This window comes from Theropithecus gelada, chromosome 3 (genome assembly GCF_003255815.1).
Source record: "Theropithecus gelada isolate Dixy chromosome 3, Tgel_1.0, whole genome shotgun sequence".
Lineage (NCBI taxonomy): Eukaryota > Metazoa > Chordata > Mammalia > Primates > Cercopithecidae > Theropithecus > Theropithecus gelada.
In genome coordinates this window covers 182,443,197-182,467,406 of record NC_037670.1, presented here as the reverse complement: position 1 = coordinate 182,467,406, position 24,210 = coordinate 182,443,197, and the positions used below count along the sequence as shown (strand labels likewise).

The 24,210-nt window shown below is 53.3% G+C and overlaps 1 protein-coding gene across 2 annotated transcripts in view; it reads left to right on the top strand.

Moving 5' to 3' along the window:
* Positions 1–24,210, top strand: part of PTPRN2 (protein tyrosine phosphatase, receptor type N2) — an 898,882-nt gene that overhangs the window by 43,980 nt on the left and 830,692 nt on the right. The window lies entirely within an intron of this gene.

Below are 24,210 nucleotides of genomic sequence, written 5' to 3'. Positions count from 1 at the left end.
GGAGTTCGAGACCAGCCTGACCAACATGGTGAAACCCCAACTCTACTAAAAATACAAAAAAATTAGCCCAGCGTGGTAGTGGGCACCGGTAATCCCAACTACTCAGGAGGCTGAGGCAGGGGAATTGCTTGAACCTGGGAGACGGAAGTTGCAGTGAGCCAAGATCACAGCACTGCACTCCAGCCTGGGTGAGAGAGTGAGACTCCATCTCAAACATCAAAAAACCAAAAAACAACAGCAAAAGAAGGCACTGGTTTGAATTAATGAAAAATCTAGAAAACACATGGTTTTATTTTTTTAAAGACTGTAACTCAAGCCAGATAGTCACATTGTCTCCTCTTCTTCCTTAGGGATCTTACTTGACAAATATATAGAAATGTTAGTAATTAGCATATCAATTGGCAGTCTGTTAATTCTTGCTTGTAATAAAGCCTCGCTGTTTTCTGAAGTAGGCTAGGCCAGTTTACTTCATGAACAGACTTAACGAGCCGCATGCTAGCCAGTTCTGAGCTGTCCTAATTGGAAGCAGGTGTGACGCGCGTGCGTGGCACTCTGCAGTCTCAGCCTGCCCGGCAGCCTTGGCCTCTTCTCCTCTGATACTTCTCCTTTCATGCGTCCGCAGCCCTTTTGGGTTCTGAGCTGTGGCAAGCTTTAGCAAGTGTTTTAATTTTCTTCAGCTCACTTAGCTAAGCCTTAAACGGATTAACTAACGTTTGTACCTTGGTAGAATTATAGCCAGATTTTGCAAAGAGCTTGTGAAATGACAGCCAGATGGCTGTGGAATCTGGATATTCACTGCTGAGAACCGAAGCCAGCTTTTCTGCCATGAAGATGTTCTGTGTGAGCTGCACACCTTGCCCAGGGTGGAAGTGATGTTTGTTTCAGGTCCACAGACGAGGGAGGGGACGGAGCCAGTGGACCCTCGGTGGCAGTGTCTGGTGCAGATGTGGGCAGATAACTGCGTGGAATAATGCTTGCTTCGCTGGCATTTTGGCCTTAATTTTAGAAAACAAGTTAGATTTGTAGGGCTCAGGGCAGGTCAAACCTCAGTGCACTAAATGCCACCACAGCCCAAAGTTCTGAGTGACAGTGCCAAGCATGTGCTAATGATAAAAGCCCTAGAGAAACCAAAGAATTTGAATGTCACTTTGAAATTTACAGCAAAAAATTTACCCTGTGTTTTCAAGATAAATATAAGAACCGATTTATGAGGTGCCAGGCACACTAGTATTTATGAATACTTAGATGATTTTTGGCAAATAGAAAGGCCATAGGCTTTAGATCAGACCTGGATTCGAATCCCAGCATTGCCAGTTAGCACCTGTGCAGCCCTGGGCAGCTCACTTAACCTCTCCGAGCCTCAGCTGCCCGTCTGCCAAAAAGTGGATTCCTACCCTGTAGGTGGTTGTAGGGATTAAAGAAGGTAACTTGTGGGCAGTACCTGTGTGCTTGGTGCTCGGTAAATACTGGACATGTGGCACACATTGTCACCAGCCACCGGGGCACATTGGCCTTGGTGACCTCGTGGAGAAAGCCAATCCAGAGCGCTTACCCCACAGGTCGATGGAGGCCCTGAGAACTTGTTGGTTCTACCACAGTGAAGGAAAAGCTCATGGAATTTTAAGGGCAGAAGAGACCTCGGTGGTGGGAGGTGTCAGAGCCTCCTCCATACAGACACACACGGTGGGGTGTGAGGCGACCCCACCCTTGCCCAGAGCCCCGGGGTCCCTGGTGTTCTCGTCTTGATGCAGGGTGGTGACACCCTGCTGTCCCTCTGGAGGGTACGCGTGTTGGGGGCATGGGTGGGAGCAGAGCTGCCTCCAAAGAAATCCCACCTTGGCTGTGTGCTTTCCTTCCATGGAGCAGAGGTGGGGGGCCCAGCCTGGCCTCCCCATTGGCAGCCGAGGCCCGGCACGGGCATGTCCACATTCACAGACTCTCTAGCTGGGCCCAGCTGTAGAGCCCCAGAGGCTGGGGGTTGAGCTCGTGCAGCCCCAGGAACCTTAGCTCTCCAGGGCTCCTCCGGCTTAAGGGAGGGGCTGACAGCCCTTTTGGTTAAGGACATTGACAGTGACTTCTGGGCAGGAGACCCTAATATACTTGGAGTAGAAAGGGAAGGTGATGCTTGGTGGGCTCGAGGCTCATGGGAGCCCACGGCTGCAGAGACAAGAACCATGAGGAAATGCAGAGTGAGGCCCTTGGCTAGCCAGGGCATGGGACCCGGTCCCTGCCTGTGTATGACTGCAGAGGCCACTCAGGCCCCTGCTGCAGCAGCCACGTGGGGACGATGACCAGACCACACTGCACCAGCCAGTCCCAGCCAGTCCCAGCTCCAGGCTCACAGTGTGTCCCCAGCCGCCACCGGCTCCAGGCTCACAGGGTGTCCCCAGCCAGTCCCAGCTCCAGGCTCACAGGGTGTCCCCAGCTGCCACCAGCTCCAGGCTCACAGTGCACCGTCCAGTCCCAGCCATCACCGGCTCCAGGCTCATAGTGCACCGTTCCTTGGGACCTGGGACTCGGCCCTAGACCCCCAGAGTGAGTGTGCTCCAGCGTAAGGCTCCAGGTCTTTCCCTCTCAGAAGGTCCACCCTGTAGAAGTGCCTGCTCCCGTCTGTCCTGGAGGTCACGGCTGAGCCCACACCAGGACCCTCACTCATTCAAGCTCCTTGGGTTTGCTTCAAGGCTGTGCTGTTGAGGCCACGTCTGGGACGGGATTCCAGTGCTGGGCCAGGGTCAGATGTTCTCATTTGCAGGGAAGAGCCACTTGCATGCATTTCTCTGTGGAAACAAAAGGCTTGTTTTTGAAGGCAGCAACCTTAAGGATATTTAAAAGGCAAGTGGACAGTTTTGGGAGTAAACCCATTTAACGAAATGCACACAGCCGATGTTGCTGTCACTTGTGTCTTTAGGTGCCTAGAGGGTGAATGTGATAAACAGCAAATCAGTATCTTAGTGCATTTGAATATACATTTTAAAAGATTCTCCGACTCATTGAAATTCATGGTTCCATTTTTAGATGAAATTGAAGACATGGTTCAGGGAAAATGGGACAGTTACTTGTTTGTTACCAGCGTGGTTGCTGCAGGTTGTGTAGCTGGCGGACATGGGGGGCATGACTTTTCCCTGAAACACCTTGGAATCTGCAGTTTTCATTCCCTCCAGAGCGTTGAGGGGTGAAGGGAAGCCCCTCCCATTTTGAATTTGGAGAGCTGAGCCCCGGGGGTTCGTCCTGACTCACTTCCAGCGGGTCCTGGGACTGGGCTGGGAGCCAGACCACCCCCTGCCCGCCTGTGAGTTTGGGTGGGTCACGTCTTCATTCTCTCATCTGCGCAGCGGGAATAAAAAGCTGTGCTCCCGGGCCCGTTGTTGGGGTTCTGAGGCTGCGAGAATCCCTGGAGTCTGGGCCTGCACGAGGCAGGTGTTCACGGACCTGAGTGCTTTCTCCTGCCCCGTGGCGCCTCCTGCTTTGGGATGAGGTAGTGGCTGGGGCGTCTGTGGTGCAGTGCATGGGAAAGGGCTCGAGGCAGTGGAGGATGGGAGGCCACTGTCAGGTGAGCGCCCACCTATTCTCAGCGCCTAGGGCGCTGGGATGCGTCTCTGCAGGTCCCGTAGGTGGGCTGGGGCACCTCAGAAGCCCCGTGTGACGCTGGGAGAGGCGCACACGGGAGTCACGACCCACGGAGGCTGCGCTTTTTCCTTGGAAACTTGCAGCCATACCCTCGGTGGTAACAGGAACAGAAGCAACAAGTAGACACACGCCGGAGGTCGCCTGCGAGTGGATTCCCAGAGGGACACGCGGCGCAGGGGCTGGGGCAGCGCTGGGAGGAGAATCCCTGGGGTTAGTGTTGGTGAGGGAGCGCGGCGTGCGCCAGTCACCGGACAAGCAGGTCTCCAAACACTTTCCAAGATGCGGTGCGCCGACCTGGCTGTGGGCTAGGTGGAGTGTGAAAAGTATCCCCACATGTTCCAGAAACAAAGCCACTTACAGAGGGCCCCTAAAAAGGGGCACTGATTCTAAAGATGCACGAGTTGTGCTCTTGTGCGCCAGCGTCCGGAAGAGAGCTCCACAGGGGACCCTGCCCCGGGGTGTTCTACTCCTTCCTGCTCGGAAAGCCAGGTTTTGCTTCCAAAGCTAGAAGAAATGAGTAATGAGCAAAACGAATGTTTTCTCTCACCAGCTCTCAAGTGATGGCTTTTCAGCATTTTAAAATGCAGTTCTGCTACTGGAATTTGAAACAACAAATTACATTTATGAGGTCAAGGTGAAGCTCGCAAATATTACAAGGAAAGGAACATTCATAAATAAAGATGAAGTCATTTATCAGAGACCAAAATAAGAAATAGGCTGAAAGCGCTGGTGAGATACACTGGTAACATAAGGGTCATTTAGCCTAATGTTCACATTTATATGCAAGAAATCGAGTTTGCAGCACAGTCCAGGCTGGTTGCTGGGCTGGCAGGCGAGGCTGGGTGCTCTGTGGTGTGCCCACCATCCCCGCCCTGCTCTGTGCCCCACAGGTCTGGGGTCCTTCGACTTCCATCCTGACTCCCCTGCCTTCTGGCCCCTGGCCTCCTGGTCTGCTCTGGCTGAGGGGAAGGGAGCGCAGCTTCAGTGCGCTTGTTCTGTTCTGAGGCAGGAGAATGGCAGAGGGAGCTGGAGCTTGGATAGAGACGGCGTATGGGCTGCACTTCCTGGCAACGCCTCCCGCTGGCCTGTCCTTGGGCTGCAGCTCACTGTTTCCTGACAGTCAACTCTCGTGCATGACTCTGCTTCCTCGTTTGGGCCTTGGGTGCTAACGACGACATTTCTGCTGACCTGGAGAGCCTGTTCCTGTGGTCCCTCATGCCTGACCCTCGCCCTTGTAAGCCATCCCTCTCCAGTTACCCTAATGTGGCTGTGCTACTCATCGTCGTCCGCTCAGGATGCCATAACAAGTATGCTGCAGCCTGGGGCTGAAAGAACTAATGTTTCCTTCTCACATTTCTGGAGGCTGGAAGTGTGGGGTCAAGGTGCCGGTGGACTTGGTGCCGGCAGACTTGCTGTCTGGGAGGGCCCCCGCTTCTGGTTTGCAGAGGCCTTTCTTCTCACTGGGACCCCACGGGGCGAGCAGAGGGTGGGCTCCTGAGTCTCTTCCTATAAGGGCACTAATCCCATCCTGAGGCTCCACCCTGATGGCCCAGTCACCTCCCAGAAGGCCCTCCTAACACCATCACGTAGGAGTTTTGGGAGGACTAACACATTCAGTCCAGGGAACAGTCTGGCTCCATCCACGTCCTGCTGACAGCTGTTTGCTCAGTTGTCTTCCTGAGTCCCGTTTTGTCGATGGTGGGCTGGGAAGGCCCTTGTGTCTTCCTGAGTCTTGTCTCAGTGATGGCAGGTTGGGAAGGCCATTGTGTTTTCATCTGTCCCATCTTGGCAATGGCAGGTTGGGAAGGCCATTGTGTTTTCATCTGTCCCATCTTGGCAATGGCAGGTTGGGAAAGCCCTTGTGTCTTCCTGAGTCTTACCTTGTCAGTGGCGGGCTGGGAAGGCCATTGTGTCTTCCTGAGTCTCATCTTGTCGACGGTGGGCTGGGAAGGCCCTTGTGTCTTCCTGAGTCCCATTTTGTCGATGGTGGGCTGGGAGGGCCTTGCGCCTTCCTGAGTCCTGTCTCGGTGATGGTAGGCTGGGAGGGTCCTTGTGTCTTCCTGAGTCCCATCTTGTCAGTGGCAGGCTGGGAAGGCCCTTGTGTCTTCATGTGCCTGATGCACAATAGACAAGGCAGGGCAGCGCGTACTTTTTATTGTTTATTTTATTGAAAACATCCTTAAGTTTATGAAACCACCCAAAGTTTCAAATCTAAGATCATCACTTTCATTAGGCAAGCCTCTGTCCAGCCCTGTCTGGACCCAGAGGAGGAGGTAATGATTTTTAGCAAAATTTAAAGGGCATTTCAGACCTTCTTCATTTTAGCTTTCATGTTTTATATTTTTGAATTTTAATTGATGGGCTTAATGAGATTTGGGGCATTGCATCCTAACATCCACAACAAAACTAAATGGAAGGTATGGGCTGGAGTTGTGGTTGCTTTGTGTGGTTGTTTTGAGTGTTTTGTGTGGTTATGTGTGGGGTTGTGGTTAGGAAGGTCCCAACCTTTTGGATGTGAACTGACATTTTATATTTCTTCATCTTATCTAGTTTGGAACCAGATTTTTAGATTACTCATTTTTGAAGTACTTTTTCTGATTGTAAAAATGAAATGGATGGAAAACATAGACATTTTGTAGAAAATGAAAGAAAAAAATCCCAAATACAATCAAGTATAGCTGCTATATTAAAATTTACTGTATTTCCTTCCAGTCTTTCTTTAACACATGATGGAAAAACAATCATGGTTGAGGACATACACACGCTGTGTTCTGTTTTGTGTTGTGTATGCAGCTGACCAACTAACTGAAAAAACTTTATTGCCTAATTTCCAATGGTTGCCTAATAATTGTTTTTGTATGATTTTAATAGCCACCTGAATGCTACGAGAAGTCCTCAGTGCCATGGTCTGACCCCCAGAGACAGCCTCAGCTGCTCCCCAGGTGCTCTCTTTCTAACAGGCAGTTGACAAGTATTCTAGCCGCAGAAGGCAGGATTCTGACACAATTCTGTATTGGGAGAATGACAACAGCACAGATTAAATGTGGGCACCCTCCCAATGCAGGTTCTCACGATGACCCAGTGAGGGGGCATTTTAAATCCCCAATTTACAGAAAGGAAAACTGAGGCTCAGCTCATGTGAGAAATTTGCCCGAATTCACGCAGCTGAACGGCGAGGGAGCGAGCACTGACATGAGGCATGGTTGGCTCACTGACATGAGGCGTGGTTGGCTCAAAGCCCACAACTTGTATCCGAGATCAAAGCTGCTGTTTTCTTTGACCAGATTGTGGAAGGAACAAGATACGCCTTTGCTGCAGGGTAACTCGGAGCTTCAATACTTCCTTAGATTACATGAGTAAGAGCCACAGAAAAGAATACCCCATGGAATCTGAGAATCTGACGTTCCCAGGCTGGGAGATCATTTGGGAGGCAATGCAGGAGGAACAGAGACTTCGGAGGCGGCTGGTCTCTAAAGCTGTTGTGTGAAGTGCTCCCTTCTGTGAGGGCACACTGAGGTGTAGTTCTGTCACCTCAGTGACACACTGAAACGCCTGGGAAATGAAGAACAGCACACAGCTGTCCCCGATGGAGCCCAGGGCATGGGCGGTCACAACCTGCCCTCACAGCCGTCCCTAACAGAGCCCAGGGGGTGGGTGGTCACAACCTGCACTGGCCAATGGAGGCCCAGGGAGGGTAGGAATTGCCTCTGCATCTTCAGGCGCGGCGTCCCCAGCGAGGGCAGCGGTGGTTTGGGAGAGAGCAGCTGTGACGGCGGCATGGAGGGCCTGACATGGGACTTTGGGATGTACATGGAGTGGGAACTGTGTCCTGACCACTGCGTTCTCCGTGGGAACTGTGTCCTGACCACTGCGTTCTCCGTGGGAACTGTGTTCTGACCACTGCGTTCTCCGTGGGAACTGTGTTCTGACCACTGTATTTTCATGGTGTTCATTCTGTGTCCACATCTTCAGAGAAAATTCCCAAGGCATTGTGAGCATGTCCATCAGGGCAGCCTGGAAAGCTTGGTAAATGCTGTGTGGTGGTGAAAGGATGTCTGTTATAGGTGAGAGCTTCATCGATTGATGGATGATTGATGGCTTGATGTCTCAGGCTAGAGCTTCTGTGGTGTCCACCTGGTGTGATGCAGAGGGCTGGGGTCAGGGCGGTCTCTGCGGGACGTCCCCTCTGGATAGAGACTCCTAGTGTGTTGCAGGGAGACCCATGACGCAGGACAGGGTCCTGGCAGTGCCTCCGGGAGTGAACACAGGTCCGTCTGGCTTCTGATAGCTTCCTAGCACTCCACATTGGGCCACTCAGTGGAAGGCAAAGGGGTGTTCTCCTGGGATGGTTTGTGCCTGGGATTTGTAGCCAGACGCAGAGGGTCCTAGAAATCTCCATTTCTGAGCTTCTTGCTCAACAAGTGAGTTTGGCAAAGTTTTGTTGGGATTTAAAGTTTGCACAGATTGCATCTGTGAGAGGCTCACTTTAGCGAGTGCAGATCTTGGGCGCTGCCCTGTGAGTGAGGGTGCACTGAGGAAGATGATGTTGCTGTAATTAGTACCAAGGCACTCAGCGCAGTATCTCCGGGGATTGGAGAATCAGTTTATTCTGCAAGTAACAAAATTAGGGAAGGAAGTGTTTTTCAAGCTCCTGTGGTTGTTGGGAGGTGAGCTAACCCTTTGCGAGTTATTAATTGCTGGTCTCTTGGAGTGTCGCAGGAGCACAAAGTGACAGGAACCCAAGTCATTTCTGTTCTGTTTGCTTGTGTTTGTTTTGCTTGAAGTTAATGCTTCGGTGGCTCTGGGAATGAGGCCTGGTCCCTGGCTTGATGGAGAGAGGCCAGTCAGTGGGGAGCAGGTGTGGTGGAGCCTGGCCATCCCTGAGCCATCGAGATGGTCTGTGTGTCAGAGCGCAGCATGGGCCACGTTCTCCCTGCCGTGTGCAGCGGGCTCCTGCACGGGCCACATCCTCCCTGCCGTGTGCAGCGGGCTCCTGCACGGGCCACGTTCTCCCTGCCGTGTGCAGAGGGCTCCTGCACGGGCCACGTTCTCCCTGCCGTGTGCAGAGGGCTCCTGCACGGGCCATGTTCTCCCTGCCGTGTGCAGAGGGCTCCTGCACGGGCCATGTTCTCCCTGCCGTGTGCAGAGGGCTCCTGCATGCGTTTAACACCAGCACACTCAGTATAGTCTTGTAAGGAGCAGGCTGAAGTGTGCTGTGGTGTGTCTGGAGGAGTGCCCGTTGCTGGTTTTTGTTTTATTGTTACGTGTTTTTTGCCATGTTCCATGCTGTTCCTCTAACCACATCATGTCCTGGGTTTTTGAGGTTTAGTGACTTTTTTGGTCTTTTCTTACTTTTTACCCATGTTTTTTCCTCTTTGCAGGATCAAAGTCGCATACAATAGCACCTTTATTATAACGCACGGTCCACCACACTCCAAATTCCAGTGTGGAGCCATCGGTGGAGGTTTGCTGAAAGCCTGAGCAAATCTCATGGCTCTCTTCTGTCTGCACGACGACTGTGGGGCACGTGACCGGAATGCTCTGATGCCTGTCTGACATCTGGGGCTTCTCAGGAGCCACAGGAGCCATACTGGGGGCTGACAGGTTCCTCTCCCAGTGTCCCTTATGGGCATCTAAGAGCCTGGCGGGAGAGATGTGACGTGGCTTGAGAATGGACAGAGGCCAAGAGCAGATAACAAAGCAAGGTCGTGCCCGATGAGCTGAGGATCTTTTTACACTGGGGGCGTGGACACCACGCAGGTGCTGGGCCAACCCTGAAGCGGTCTGCACCTCCCTCCAGCACTTTAGGGAGCCTCTGTTAATGCGGGATTAAAGTCTGTGGATGGACACGCCCCCATCTGACTTTGTTGTTTTTTCAGTTTTCATTGTGGCAAAAACTATTCTAAGAATAAACTAAGCAGGTTTATCTGACCCTTGAGAAGGAAGGGCCCAAGTTGCTTTGGGTTTTTTGCCTTCCACGTCCTTGTCAGTGGAAACCCCGAATGCCTGGGCTTCTCGGCGCACGTAAGTGTTTAGGCAAGGGTTAGTGCAGTGACGTGTTCAGCTTCCAGGTGCCTGGTAGGTTGGCAGCCAACGCGGCTGGGAGGAGGCGTGCATTTGTGTAAAATATGCTCCTGTTCACCACATTCTTTCTTAGGATCAGAGGGCAGGCGGCGGGTGATGGCATCGAGCCTGGTGTTTGGAGGTTGTTTTATGTGACACAGATTTCTTCACCTTTTTCTCCAAAGGTGATGGTCCAGCGGTGCGTCGGTTTTGTTCTTTCCTGCACCCGCTGCTGCCTCCTACTCTCAGCTGGGGTGTTTCCGTCTGCTGCCTTCCAGGAGGCTGCGCATGAGACGTGGGCGTCTGTCCACCACAGCAAACACCCGCCTGCCTTGTGAGGAGGCCTCATGGCGCCTTCCCCACAGGTGGGACAAGCTGAGCCTGGAGGGGGCTTTGCCACAGCCCTGGGTCATTCTCTTAGGGAACACCTGCTGTTTCTGTGCCACCCCTGGGCTCGCAGGCCTGGATCTGGATGCGGTTGGGGCCTTCCTGTGGCCCCTTTTCCCATCAGTTCATGGAGGGTGGCAGCCGCAGGCTTGAGCTCGACTCTGGAGAGGGAGATGTGAACTGACAGCCTTGCGTTCCCTTCCCCGGAGGGTCTCTCGGATGGCAGCATGGGGCGTGGGTAATGATGGGGTGTGGGTAATGGAGTGTGGGTGGGAAGCCGTTACCTGAGTGCTGTAGGGTGATGTGTCTGTAAATTTGCTCTCTCAGGCATGGTTTGGGGCAGCTGTTGGCCGGGCTATAACCTAAGATGTTAAATTCAGTTCCCTCATCGCAGCTTAGGGCTCCTCTTGCTTTGAACACAGTCTGTTGTGGTTTGTTTCTGTTTGTGTTTGGCTGTGGACGATGAGTGGTGGCCGTGAGTTTCCCATGGATGCGCTCCACCTCCTGCAGGAGCTGCCTGGTCACTGTCCTCCTTTGAACAACTTTTCACAACAAACCAGCTCTGTCTGCAACTGTAACATGTCTTAATTATTTTGTGTTTTAAAAATTAAAAAAAATAGAGCACAGACCACCACCAGGTTCTCGACTTATGGATGCTAATGTCATGGCCTGAGGGAATGGTGCTGTTGAAATTATAAAGACTTGGTTTTAAATATCTCGTGTGTGTAAAGTTGGTTCCCTTGTGCTCTTCCCCTCCTGGCAGCACATGCTCATGCATGTGCTCACACATGCACACGCACACACACACGCCCATGTACATGTTCACACATGACACTCACACATGCACACACGCCCATGTACATGTCCATGCATGATACACACATGCCCATGTACATGTCCACACACAAAACTCACACATGCACACACGCCCATGTACATGTCCACACAACACACATGCACACGCACACACATGCCCATGTTCATGTCCACACATGACACACATGCACACACACGCCCATGTACATGTCCACACATGACACACACACACATGCACATGCCCATGTACATGTTCACACGTGACACACATGCACACACGTCCACGTGCATGTTCACACATGACACATGCACACATGACACACATGCACACATGCCCATGTACATGTTAACACACGTTCACACATGACACACATGCACATGCACGTGTTCCCATGTACATGTTAACACGACACATACTCATGTTCATACATGCCCATGTGCATGCCTGCACACAGTCACACACATGCACACACACGCCCATGCACATGCTCACATATACACCCCTGCTCACATCACACATGACCATGAACATGTTCACACACACACCCATGCACATGCTTATATACATACATGTGGCCACACACATCCTCATACAGATACATCCGTACACATGCTCACACACAGACATGTGTATGTTTTGAGGTAACTTGATCACTGGCTCCGTCCAACCTGGCATTCCCCTGCTCTGCTGAGTGAACATCCTTCCCGGAGCCTGCATGGGACCCACATGGCCAGACACCTCTTGCCTCGCCCCTCAGGAGCGGGAAGGAGTGGGTTCTGCTGTGAAACAGAACTTGGGAATGTGCATGTTTCTTTTCCTTTGCCACCAGCTCTTTGTGGTCTGGGTCATTCCAACCCCAGCATTCACTCTGTTTCATATGTTAGTGTAAACCTGCACACACACACCTCACATGGCACACATATGTGCACACACGGGTGCTCACAGGCACACGCTCTCACATGTGTGCTATAGCTGGTTCCATTGTGGGTTTTCTCTTCACCTTGCCCACAGCCCAGGAGAGACCCCCACCCCTTGCTCTATGTGTTTAAGTCGTGGGATACCAGAGCTCCCTGTCCCAGTGCGTGAAACCTGTTTCTGGGAGTAGAGCTGAGTCTACGGCACACAGAGAGGCTGGCGTGGGATGTCCAGGTCCCCGGCATTCCCAGGAGCTCCTACAGAGCCTCCGAAAATTGCCACCTTCCCTCATTCAGTCCAATTACGCTTGTTCTGTTTTCCTGATGTATCAGCATCAGTATTGAAGAGAAACAAAAAATAATTTTGGATTCAATTTCATTGCTTCACTTAATTATTACTGTAAAGACCTTGCTTTCCATTGCTTTTTAAAATTGCAAACATGTGGCATTTAAATTGTATTTTGGATTGACAGACTTTGGTGGACTAGCCAGGGAACCAAATCACTGATTCCATGTTCTAAATATCTGACTTAATTCTACTTATTTGTGGGGGCAGCCTGCCCTAGAAACGGATCTCACTTCTCGTGCGTTCTCTCTGTTTTCCCTCTTGGTTGTGACAGAAACTTGGAGCTAGGGTTTATTTTTTTTTATTTTTTATTTTTTTTGTTGAGACAGAGTCTCGCTTTGTCGCCCAGGCTGGAGTGCAGTGGCCGGATCTCAGCTCACTGCAAGCTCCGCCTCCTGGGTTCACGCCATTCTCCTGCCTCAGCCTCCCGAGTAGCTGGGACTACAAGCGCCCGCCACGTCGCCCGGCTAGTTTTTTGTATTTTTTAGTAGAGACGGGGTTTCACCATGTTAGCCAGGATGGTCTCGATCTCCTGACCTCGTGATCCGCCCGTCTCGGCCTCCCAAAGTGCTGGGATTACAGGCTTGAGCCACCGCGCCTGGCTGGAGCTAGGGTTTAAGTTAGGGGTGTGCATGTGGCATGTGTGTGGTGTGTATGGCATGTGTGGCGTGCACGCTTGTGTGTGGTATGTGGGATATGTGTGGTGTGCGTGTGTGGTAGTGTGCATATGTGTGGTGTGTGGTATGTATGTGTGGCATCTACATGTGTTGTGTGTGGTGTGTGTGGTCTGTGGTATACGTGTGTGTGGTGTGTGTGTGGTCTGTGTGTGGTGTACGTGTGTGGTATGTGGCATATATGTGGTGTGCATATGGGTACATGGCATGTGTGATATGCACGTGTGTGTGGTGTTTGTGTGTGTAGAGAGAGATACTGAGAACTCATGCTGGTTGGGGAGGCCTGGGGAGACTGTGAGCTCATCCTGCTCCCACCTGGCCCCTTCTGGTGACCGCCCCTCCCCACAGTCCTGGGGCTGGTGGACGCAGCCCAGGTGTGGAGACTGAGTGCTGTGTCTGCAGAGGGAAGCTGCTGTCATTCCCACACAGCATCTTTGCTGCTGATTGGAGCCCAGACTCACACAGTTCCCACTCTCCCCACATGTGATTCATTTTGGTCAAAAATACACAAAATATCTCATACAGAGCACTCTGTGGTTCCAGAGGCAGCGACGTGAGTTTGCAGCTGTGTGTGAGCTGTCACCATGACCCGTCGGCGCTGGCCGTGGTCAGCAGCACCTTCCCTGTCAGTGGGGGTGTCCTGGCGAGTCCGTCCTCCTGCTGGCCTCCCCTGGGCCTTCCCACCTTCCTCTGCCGACACAGCCGATGCCTGCTCTGGGGCGCGTCAGCACCTGCACAGTAGAGATGCCACGCATTCCAAAGCAAAATGGAGATGATTTTTAAATGTGAAAATATTCAGAAGTAAATATGCACGCAGCGGCTCCTCCCATCAGCGTTAGCCCAGGACCAACAGCGACAGGCGCTTACTGCCCACCAGGTGCCGTGTGAGTGCTGCGGGGGTTCTAATGTCCTGTGTCCCAGGCATCGTTGTTATTGTCTGTCTGCCTGTCTGAGAAGGGGACTGAGGCATTTGGGGACTTGTCTCAGGCTGCAGAGCTGAGATTCGCCTCTGGCTGTGTGATCCCAAAGCCCCTTGGTGGGCTCGAAGGCCAGGCTGACTTTCGTGGGCACACGTTTCCCTCGCAGTGCCGGCCCCCGAGGAGCCGGTGTTTCCACCCCTCATCAGCTCAGACTCAGGCTGTGTAGGAAACCCGATGCTGTGTCGTCCGATTCTGGCACTTTAATCCTTGTTTGCTTCCTGTTGTGGACTCTCCGAGGCCAGCGTCCATTGTGCGCAGTTTTTATTTTTTTTGAGATGGAGTCTCGCCTGGTTGCCCAGGCTGGAGTGCAGTGGTGCGATCTCGGCTCACTGCAAGCTCTGCCTCCCGTGTTCACGCCATTCTCCTGCCTCAGCCTCCCGAGTAGCTGGAACTACAGGCGCCGCCACCTCGCCCGGCTAGTTTTTTCTTTTTTTTTTTTTTTTGGTATTTTTAGTAGAGACAGGGTTTCACTGTGTTACCGAGGATGGTCTCCATCTCCTGACCTCTTGATCCACCTACCTCGGCCTCCCAAAGTGTTGGGATTACAGGCATGAGCCACTGCGCCCGGCCCAACATGTGTGGTTCTAAATCAGCCAAAATGTAGGCATTCACAGGTCTGAGACAGCAGGAGAACCTGTTCCTGATACACCAGGCGATGCTCTGTAAATGCACATTTCCCAGGGCGAGAGATGGCTGACTGGCTCGAGGGAGTGACTGGGTGGCCTGTTTTGGGACGTCACCTGGAGTTCATGCCCCACGGCAAACCTCAGTAGCATCTGGAGGCTGCCCAGGTGGCTGCCCCCGCCTGTCCTGCACCCAAGCTCGGGTACCCCCACCACACTGTACGAATGCATCTTCTCAGGAGCCTCTTGTTTAGGCTGATGCCTCTAGAGCTCTGTGGAAACATGTTGTGTTACTTGGCAGCTGTTACACAGCCAGTTGCCAACAGCTTCACTGCTTAGTACACACCGACTTCTTCCATGTGCTCACACAACACAGGAACACCCAGGAGCCACTCCTTGGCCATCCCTGCCTGCCGCCCACCCTGTTGTTCAGACTGAGTGTCCTGCTGAGTCCCTGTTGTGTGTTGGGCGGGACCAGAGATGGGCTTTAAACCAACAGTCATAGCACAAGGAACACAGGTGGTCCCAGCTACCAGGAAGGTGGTGGAGACAGCAGCACCGAGGCACAGCTTGCGGGGCAGGTGAGATTTGGCTGGTGCTGATGGATCTGGGAGATGGGCAGGAAGGCCAGGGGTGCCTGGGGTGAGAGCTGGTGGAGGACAGCCTGGCCCCAGCCCCATGCACACAGACGATTCTGCTCTCTGCAGAGGTCTCGGTGAGGGAATGGCCAGCTTCGTGTGGCTGCTGTGAGGCCCCCACAGAGTGGAGCCCACATCTCAGAGCCCTGCCCTGTGCACACCCCCAACATGGCTGAGCTGCCAGGTGCTAGGAAGGACCAGCGGCCTGGGAGGGACACTGACCGCAGTCCCTGTAAACACAATGCCAACTCCACGGTATTTTCAGAAGGAGGAGATGGAGAGGCCAGCCCAGGGCCTGGGGCTGGTGAGGCCTCCATGGACTGAAGCCGGAGGTCAGACGTCTTCCTTCACCTGCTCATCACATGTCTCTTGGCAGACACCGGCTGAGGATTTAGCATGTCCAAGGACTGGACACAGAGACGCAGGCCGGCCCCGTCTTCAGGGAGCCCCGTCTTCAGGGTCCACGGGGGGCAGACATGCTGTGAAGTGGCTCCGGCGGGCCGTGGCCCTCCCCCTAGGAGGCCCAGGACACGCCTCGCGGGGAGGAGGCCCGGGGAGCTGGTGGAGAAGCTGGGTGTGGGGTGGGGGAGGTGAGGGCCAAGCCCACGGTGCGGGAAGGACGCAGCTGCATTTGCTCCCGGGACCGGGAGGCTGTGGGGTGCTCGGAGGGATGCTCTCCCAGGCTTGTGTGGTTTCTGCTCATGTCTCGACTCTGCTTGGGCTTCTGGTGATGTTTGTCACAAACCATAACCTGTGTTGTTACAAGTTATGCCTTTGTGAAGGTTTGAGGAGGTTACCAACCCTATCTTCGTTGTGTTAGAAAGAAAGTGGCAGAATCCACTGTATGACTCGGCTCAGTCTCCGTAACAAACCCCCACAATCCGGGCGGCTTCAACAACAGACGTTTCTGAATCCTGGAGGCCGAAAGTCCAAGATGAGAGCACGGCAGGGCAGGTTCCCCTGGAGGCCTCTTCCCCTGGCTGGCAGATGCCGTCTCCTCCCTGTGCCTCACGGGGTTGTCCTTCTGTGCGTGTCTGTGTCCTCGCCTCCTCCTCCCTAGGACCCAGACAGCCTGGATCCGGGCTCACCTGGTGACCTTGTTTTACTGAAATCACCTCTTTCAAGACCCATCTCCAAATACAGTCTGATTCTGAGGTCCTGGGGGTCAGGACTTCAACGTGTGAACTTTGGGGTGCACAACTCAGCCATGACACCCACAAACAGGAAACGGGGTCAGGAATGGAGAACAACCGAGTCAGTTTCCCAAGTCACAGTCCAGCATGTCGGAATTCCGAGGCCGTGGCCAGCAGAGAGGCCTCCAGACCCTGTGTTAGTGGGAACATGGCTGCCTGTGCCCCGTCCTAGCTCAGAGTGGCTGGTGGTTCTCGTGAGCAGTGGCTCTACCTGGTTATCTCTGCAGCGTCACACGGGAGAGATGCTGCCCTGCCGAGCTCAGCGGGAAGGAATGGCGTCAGTTCCCTTCGCTGCCACAGGTGGGCAGGGAGGGCCTGAGCCTGCAAGAGGGCAACCCCTTCACCACACACAAGTGAGTCCTGCCCTGGATCCCACCGATGGTATCCCGCCAACACCGGGAGCCGTGTGTCTGCTGACGTGCCCCCGCCCCCCACCCAGCGCAGGCCCTTTCAGAAGCTGTAGGAAGTCATCGTCTCCTCAGGGGCTGGGCAGAGAGTCGCCGTTCCCACACAGTGCTGCCGAGGAAGGACTGCACAGTGCTGGCCAGAGAGGAGAGTAGGGGCCGGGCCGCAGGTCTGTGGAGAACCGAGTAAGTGGGGGGCGCTGTCAGCTTGGAATGTGGAGACCCTAAGGCCTCAGGAGAGCTGGGTCTTCCTGTCAGGGCTGTGGGACAGGTCTGAGGTCTGTGAGGGGAGGCGTCTTCACCCCGTATCCACGGGGCTTTCCTCTTGCTGAGCCGGGAGCTTCTGCACTGTCTGAGCAGAGCAGGGAGAGGTGGCTGTGGAGCGGGTGCTGTGGAGAGAGACCAGCAGAGATGTCCTGGGAGATGGGGGCATCTGCCCCCGAGGGCTGCTTGGGAATGGGAGGGCACATTAGACAAATAAATACTCACTGTGCATGAAAGGATCTTTAAAAATCCCCGTAATACGTGCGATTTTGCTGAAGAATAATTAAACACGGCACTATTAACACTCCATGCCCTAGGATCTCTCAGGAGGAAGGGAGGAGGTACGGTGAGCGCCTGTTCTGGGCCAGGGAGGCTGGGGTAGCCCCGGCTCGGGATTTCTGCAGAGCCCACGTCCAGCTGCAGAGCAGGGGGTGCGGAGCAGCTCAGCCTCTGTCTCACTTTCCGTCGTAAGTCTGGACGGGGCTGGCAGGATGGAAACACAGCCTGTGTGCAGCCCGTGGCCCTTGGGGCCAAGCGTCCTGCCCATGCTGCCTTCTGCTGCAGCTTCTGCTCGGGTCTGACGGTTTTGTTTCACATTAGGGGGCCATGTGTTCTCCTTGGCAGATGCCCAGTTTCCAAAATAGAGAAACTTTCACCTCTGGACCACTTGCCAGAGGTGCTTTTCCTTCCGGAGCGGTCAGGGCCTGCCTCACGCAGTGCTCTGCAGCCGGCTCCGGAGCCTGGAGCTGGGAAGTCCAGCACTGTGCAGGGCCTGGGACGCGGCATTTCTCGGCATGGAGGGCCAGCTTGAGGGTTCAGTCAAAGCCTTGCATCCTGAACCACAGTCTTCCATGGGCTGTCTTTTTGGAGGGTGCAGGTGACCGCTGCTGGGGCCACCCTTCGAAGGGCAGTGATGCTGGCACCGGTGTTACTGGCTGTGCTGGAGGAGCCCCCACGGCCTCATCGGAACTACAGTGGGCCCTGGACAACACGGGGCTGAACTGCACAGGGTCGTTTATTCACAGATCTTTCCAACCAAGTATGGATCAAAAATACAGTATTTGAGGGTTGCGAAAGCCATGTGTACAGAGGCTGACTTTCCGTGTAGGCAGGTTCTGTGGAGTAGCTGTGGGACTTGAGTGTGTGAAGATTTGGCGTAAGTGGGAGTCCTGGGACCAATCCCCACCCCATGCCGAGGGTTAACGCCAATTTCTCCTGTAAAAACCCGATTTCCAAATGCAGTCTGAGGCACTGGGCTGGGGACGTCCATCTAGGAGTTCTGGGGCTTGACCATAATAACCAACAGCTTTCCTCACACTCCTGAGCGATCCGGCTTCATTTCCCTCCACTCCAGGGCAGACTCACCGTTGGCACCATGGTGGCTGCCCCCTTGGCTAATCTCTCGTCCGCACCAGCCCTCACCGCGGGACCTGTCTGCACCACTCCTGCTGCTGAGGCTTACCCACTACCCCCGGCCCCGGTCACACTGGGGTTCCCCCGACCCCAGCCCGGCTGTAACCTGTCTGGCCCCTCCAACTTGTGCTTCCTGTGATGTCCCCTCCTGGACCCCAAGACCCACACCCCAGGCTCCTGCGCTCTTACCTTGCTCTTCTGAGACCCCATTTTTCAGTTTTCAAGATGTCAGCAGCCACTGTGTGCTGAAAATCCCTAAATCTAAGTTTCTTCTCATCCTCTTGAAGCCCATGGCTATTCTTGAGTATTCCCATTTTTGGGTAACCTTTGTTCATCTCAGTCCCAGCATGTTCCAGGTGACCCTTGCTGCCCTCTCCCTTCTCACGGCAGGTCTGTTCTCTCCGGCTCCACATCTGCCACACACAGAAGCAAGTGTGTGGAGATGAAGACTTGGGCCATTAGAAGGAAGAACTCGTGACGTGAGCTGCTCTCAAGACAGGGAAAGCCAGTGTCCACGTGAGAGCCAGGGGAGACGCTAAGCCCCGCGGACCATGCCAACCCCTGGGCTGGCTCTGGTTGTCCGAGTGCCTCGCGGACTCCAGACCGTGCTGATGCCCTCACTTCACCTCGATCTGTGTCCACAAACTGCATCTAGCCGCAGCAAGGTGCATGTTGTAAGTGTGCCTGGTCATGAGGGGCCTGGCTACAGAGAGCGATTCACTGTGCACACACAGTGGTGCCAGAACACACCTTGCACATGCACCGTCCTGGATAGTCCACCGTTCCGACGTGGACCTTCCTCCCGAACAGTCCACCGTTCCGACGTGGACCTTCCTCCTAAATAGTCCACCATTCCAACGTGGACCTTTCTCCTGAGCCAGCACCAGGACAGTCCACCATTCTGACGTGGACCTTCCTTCTAAGCCAGCACCCCGACAGTCCACCATTCCCATGCAGACCTTCCTGCTAAGCCATTACCTGGACAGTCCACCATTCTGATGCAGACCTTCCTCCTAAGCCAGTACCTAGACAGTCCATTCCGATGTGAACCTTCCTCCTAAGCTAGTACTCAGCGTGCTGCTCCTGACAAATCATTCATCAACTGATTTTGGAGTTACTGCTTCAGTATCTTGCTGGTTACTAATACATTTCCTCATTGTTAAATTTAGATGCAGGGAGAAAAAACAATTTCCAGAAATAATTCACCCAGTTGGGAAGCCAGACACCTAGTTCTGTCTCTAACTCAGCAACTAACTGTGTGGTTTTGGGTGAATCATAGCCCTGTGAGTTGGTCTAGATGTTTTCTCAGGTCCTTTGGGCAAGAATACAGCCAGCCCTGCATCCCTCAGGCTGTGCCTCCGGGGAGTCAACCAACAGAGGATTGAAAGTATTGGGGAAAAAATATAAAATAACAATACAACAATAAAAATAATACAAATAAAACTACAGTATGACAACGCAGACAGCATTCCAGCTGCGGCGGGAAGTCACTGCTTCTGTAGTGCTGAGTACCTCGCACAGAGGGAAGTCACAGAATAGGGTCCTGGCTGCAGCACTTGGAATCCTGCTGTGGGAGAGATAAGAAGGACGTGGCTGAATTCTCCTGTTCCTTGGCTGGGGGAGATCTCGGCCGGGCCCTCATGGCCTGCAGGGTGCCTGTGGTTTGCTCAGCGTATCCAAGTGTATCCTCCTGCTGAATCTTTGCTGCAGCCTCATGAGAGTGAAGAGGCTGGGGTTACCGATCTCGGGCTCAGACCTGGAAACCAGGACGTGCTCACTGTGGCCTGGCTGGGCGTGGCTGAGGCAGGGATTAGGATTTTCTGACAAGCAGCTATCCAATCATTCTCCGTATGTTTGTTTCTATTGGTAATACAGTTGAAAAAAATCCAGGAGCTATATAGTCTTTTCTAAAAAGACCTGTAAGTGCTACTTTAAATGGTATCATCACCACGCACAAAGCAGCGGAAGGCCGCCCAGAGCTTGGAAGTCGGGGTTGGGGCCACTGTTGCTCCTGACGGAAGGACGTCTTCTCTGGAGATCCTGCTCCGGGAGGGTTTCTCCAGGGGCCTCAAGCTGAGCTGAAGGTGGAGAACCTGCTTCAAGCATCCAGGAAAGACTCATCTAGAAACTGTCCACCGAAGGGCATGAACTATTTTAAATTGTAGTGGCAGTAAACATGGAAACACCATGTAGATGCACATAAATAATAATTTTCAGGAAAAATAATTTATCAGAGTCCGTTTCATTGCTGAAGGGGGAATTTCACAATAGTGGAATTTCACTCTCCTTTCCACACCTTCCCACCCTAGAAGGGACGGGGTGAGACGCAGGCTGCCGACGCTCCTTCTTCAAGATCCCAAACTGTGTTTTTCTTAGGGGATGGAAGTCCTTCTGCCTCCGTGTCAGGGCTCCCCCTTGGAAGGGGAGATGAAGGGCCCACACTGTGACCAGAAAAGGCGTTCCTTCCTTGGCATTGCGGTTGTTTTGTTAAAAGAAATGACAAGTTTGAGTGGGGGACATCCCCGGGATTTAAAAAATCACTCTGTGTTGCGTTGGAAAAGCTCATTAAATTGAAATGTTTCCCATGGCACATGTCCTGTTCAGAACTTGTGTGTTTGGCAGAGTAGTCACTGCACTGAACAGGAAAACTTGGTTTCGGTCTAATGATAGTAAAATTGGAAAATGCAAGGAGAACAGATGGGTGTCGCTTGCAGTGCGACCGTGCTGGCGTCGCGGGGAAAGTGGAGAATTTCCATGCCGTGGGGGAGGCATTGGGTAACCCTTCTTCCCTTTTTCTCCTTTCTGAGGTGAGTCACTTCTCTCCCTTGGCAGCTTGGGATGGGAGAAAGTCCTTACGTGGTAGGAAGCAGCATCAACCGCGTTGGAGAAGAAGGGCGCCGTTCTCCCGTGGGGACGTTGTGTGGCCACTAGATTCTTGAGCGTCTTTAGAATGAAGGTCCAGAGTCACCCAGATCAACATGGAGAGTGCCAGAGAGTGATGGAGAATGTCAGACAGTGCCGGAGAGTGATGGAGAGTGCTGGCCCATCCCATCACCTTCAGAACCACCCATGCAAAGCAAAGGCTCAAACACAGCTTGGCCCTCCGTGCCCCGGGAGCCACCTGCAGATCGGGCAGGGAGGGAGCCTGAGGTGGAATCAGCACTTCTGACTCAGCTCTAGCACCTCTTTACTTATTTATAGACTAATTCTGCTCTCAGTATGAAAAAGTAATTTAACTGTCATGGCCAGCTGAGTGTCTCACCCAGATAGCTGGGATGACTCCGACTTCATGAAACAAGGAGACGTGCTGGCTGGCAGGACGGTGTCAGTGCGAAGGGACTTCTCTTAATGTTTTCTCCCTCTTCCCACTTAGATGCCAAAATAGCCCCAGAGTTTGAAATGACTTTTCAGCTGAAGAAGTTCTTGGACACAGTGACGACGCCTGTGTACTGTGTGGCCTGAGATCTGCACAGCTGTTCTCTGCTGCAGTCTTTGGGGACCCTGAGCCTGTTGGCATAGAGGGAGCTCAGTGCAAACTGCTGCAGGACGGCGGGCATCCTGGAGCCCGGGTAATGTTTGTTGTTGTTGTTGTTGTTTTTAAGAGACAGAGTTTTGCTTTATCACTTAGGCTGGAGTGCAGCGGCATAATCTCAGCTCCCTGCAACCTCCACCTCCTGGGTTCAAGCGATTCTCCTGCCTCAGCCTCCTGAGTAACTGGGATTACAGGCATTCAGCAACACGCCCAGCTAATTTTTGTACTTTTTGTAGAGATGGGGTTTCGCCATGTTGCCCAGGCTGGTCTTGAACTCCTGACCTCAAGCAATTCATGTTTCGGTCCCCCACAGTGCTGGGATTACAGGCGTGAGCCACCGTGCCTGGCCCCAAGTAACATTTTTAATCAGCTCGAATGTTTGACGCTGAGCCCTTTGGAAGGTGCATCCTTCCCTCTCGTCCTGCTGTGGCCTCCTCAAGCTGGTTCCTCCTCTGTGGTCATGCCGTCCTGGTAATCTGGAGTTTTACATCCTCTGTTGATCTCAGTCCTACCCTCTTTTAAAGGTGGAGCTTGAGCTGTATTCTTCAGCCTCTGGGGACTTTCTGGCCCAGCTTGGCTGTGCGTTTTCTTCACTTCTGGCTTACGTGGCATCTGAGCTACCAAGTGTGGCCTTTGCTAAGTCCAGAAAGGACGAGCACTGATGTCCCTGTATGTTCATATCCTTCTCCCACCCTGTGAAATCTGTATTGTCTCTATTAATTAATTGATAGATTCAGTAAGAACAATTGGGCTGTAACTGTTTTACAGACATCATGGCAGTAACTGAGATAAACCCACCTTTGCCCTCCTGGAGTCTATTTTCTTGTAAGAGAGAAGCAAGTTCTTAAGTAATCACAACGCAGTGGGCGAGAGTTGGGCCAGGGAGAGTCCAGGGAGCTGGGGGAACGCTGCAGGGGTGCCCACCTGGTCAGGAATTAGGGAGCCCTCTTGGAGGAAGCAAGGTGCAACTTGGTACCTGAAAAATGAGTGGACTCTAGTCAGACTGGGGGGAGGGAAGGTTTTTGTGTGGTGGCACGTTAGCGAAGGCCTAGTAGGAACAAACTGGGGTGTGTGGAATGTGTGACGAGGGGGGTGGAGGCGCCTGGAGGCCTGTCTGGCTACGGTGGGGATGAGTCTGGAAACGCTGTCCATGAGGCTTGGACCCCATCCTAAAGGCCGGGGACTGCCTGAGGGCATTGCAGCTCAGGAACAATATGGCCTTTGCATTTTGTAAAGATGATCTTGGTGGCTGGCGGAGGAGACTGCAGAGGGGCAGCGAGGCCAGTGAGGAGGTGGAACAGGGCCCAGTCTGGCGGGTGGTGGGGCTGAGGCAGAGTCAGGTCCCCTTAAGAGATGTGCAGGAAAGAACTGAGTGAGATTTGGGAACTGCAGGGATTTAGGTACAGGGTCACGTTCTGGAATTCCCCGTATGTGGTCCCCCCGTCAGCCCACAGTGCAGCTGTGGTAGGCAGTGACAGGTGTTGTTGCTGGGGTTCTGTGAAGGGGTGCTGCCCGTACTCTGCCTCCTCCAAGGCTGTGGGCTGCTTGGTCTTGTGGGCATGCACCCCGAAAGTGAGGAGGAAGCCTGTGGGGCGGCCCTCAACTGTGGGATAGGAGTGGGGGTAAATGCCACCTGCCCTGTCTTCAGTGAGGACGAAACTGTGGAGCCCACGTTGTGCATCCTTTCTGTCCTGCTGGCCTTTGTAAAGTGGTGTTTGGGGGAATCATGTTGTGGCCAGCCCAAAATCAGAGTGAGGCACTGTGCTGGGGCCCAGGGTTCCCCGGGTCTAGTGGTTTGGAAGGAATCACAGGACTCACGAGTGGTTCTGCTGGGCTATGGTTTACTAGAGAGACCTTTCCATGGCGTAGTGTGGAGAAAAGCCTTGCAGGTCACAGGAAGAGCAGAAGCACCAAGAACAGCACCGGGAACAACAGGCGGAAGCACCAAGAACAGCACCGGGAACAACAGGCGGAAGCACCAAGAACAGCACCGGGAACAACAGGCGGAAGCACCAAGAACAGCACCGGGAACAATAGGCGGAAGCACCGAGAACAGCACCAGGAACAATAGGCAGAAAGCACCAAGAATGTGGCTGCCCAGGGCTGGGTGCAAGGCAGGCTGGGAGGCGGCCGGGGAGTGGAGGGCACAGGAAGGAACAAGGTGGAAGCACCTTTGTGTCTTGTAAGGAAGTTTTGGCTTCATACAGAAGAGGCTGCATGTTACTGGAGGATTTTCATTTATTTTTTAAAATTTAAATTTTGTGTTTTTTTAGAAACAGGGTCTCACTTTGTTGCCCAGGCTGGTCTCTAACGCCTGGGCTCAAGTGATCCTTCT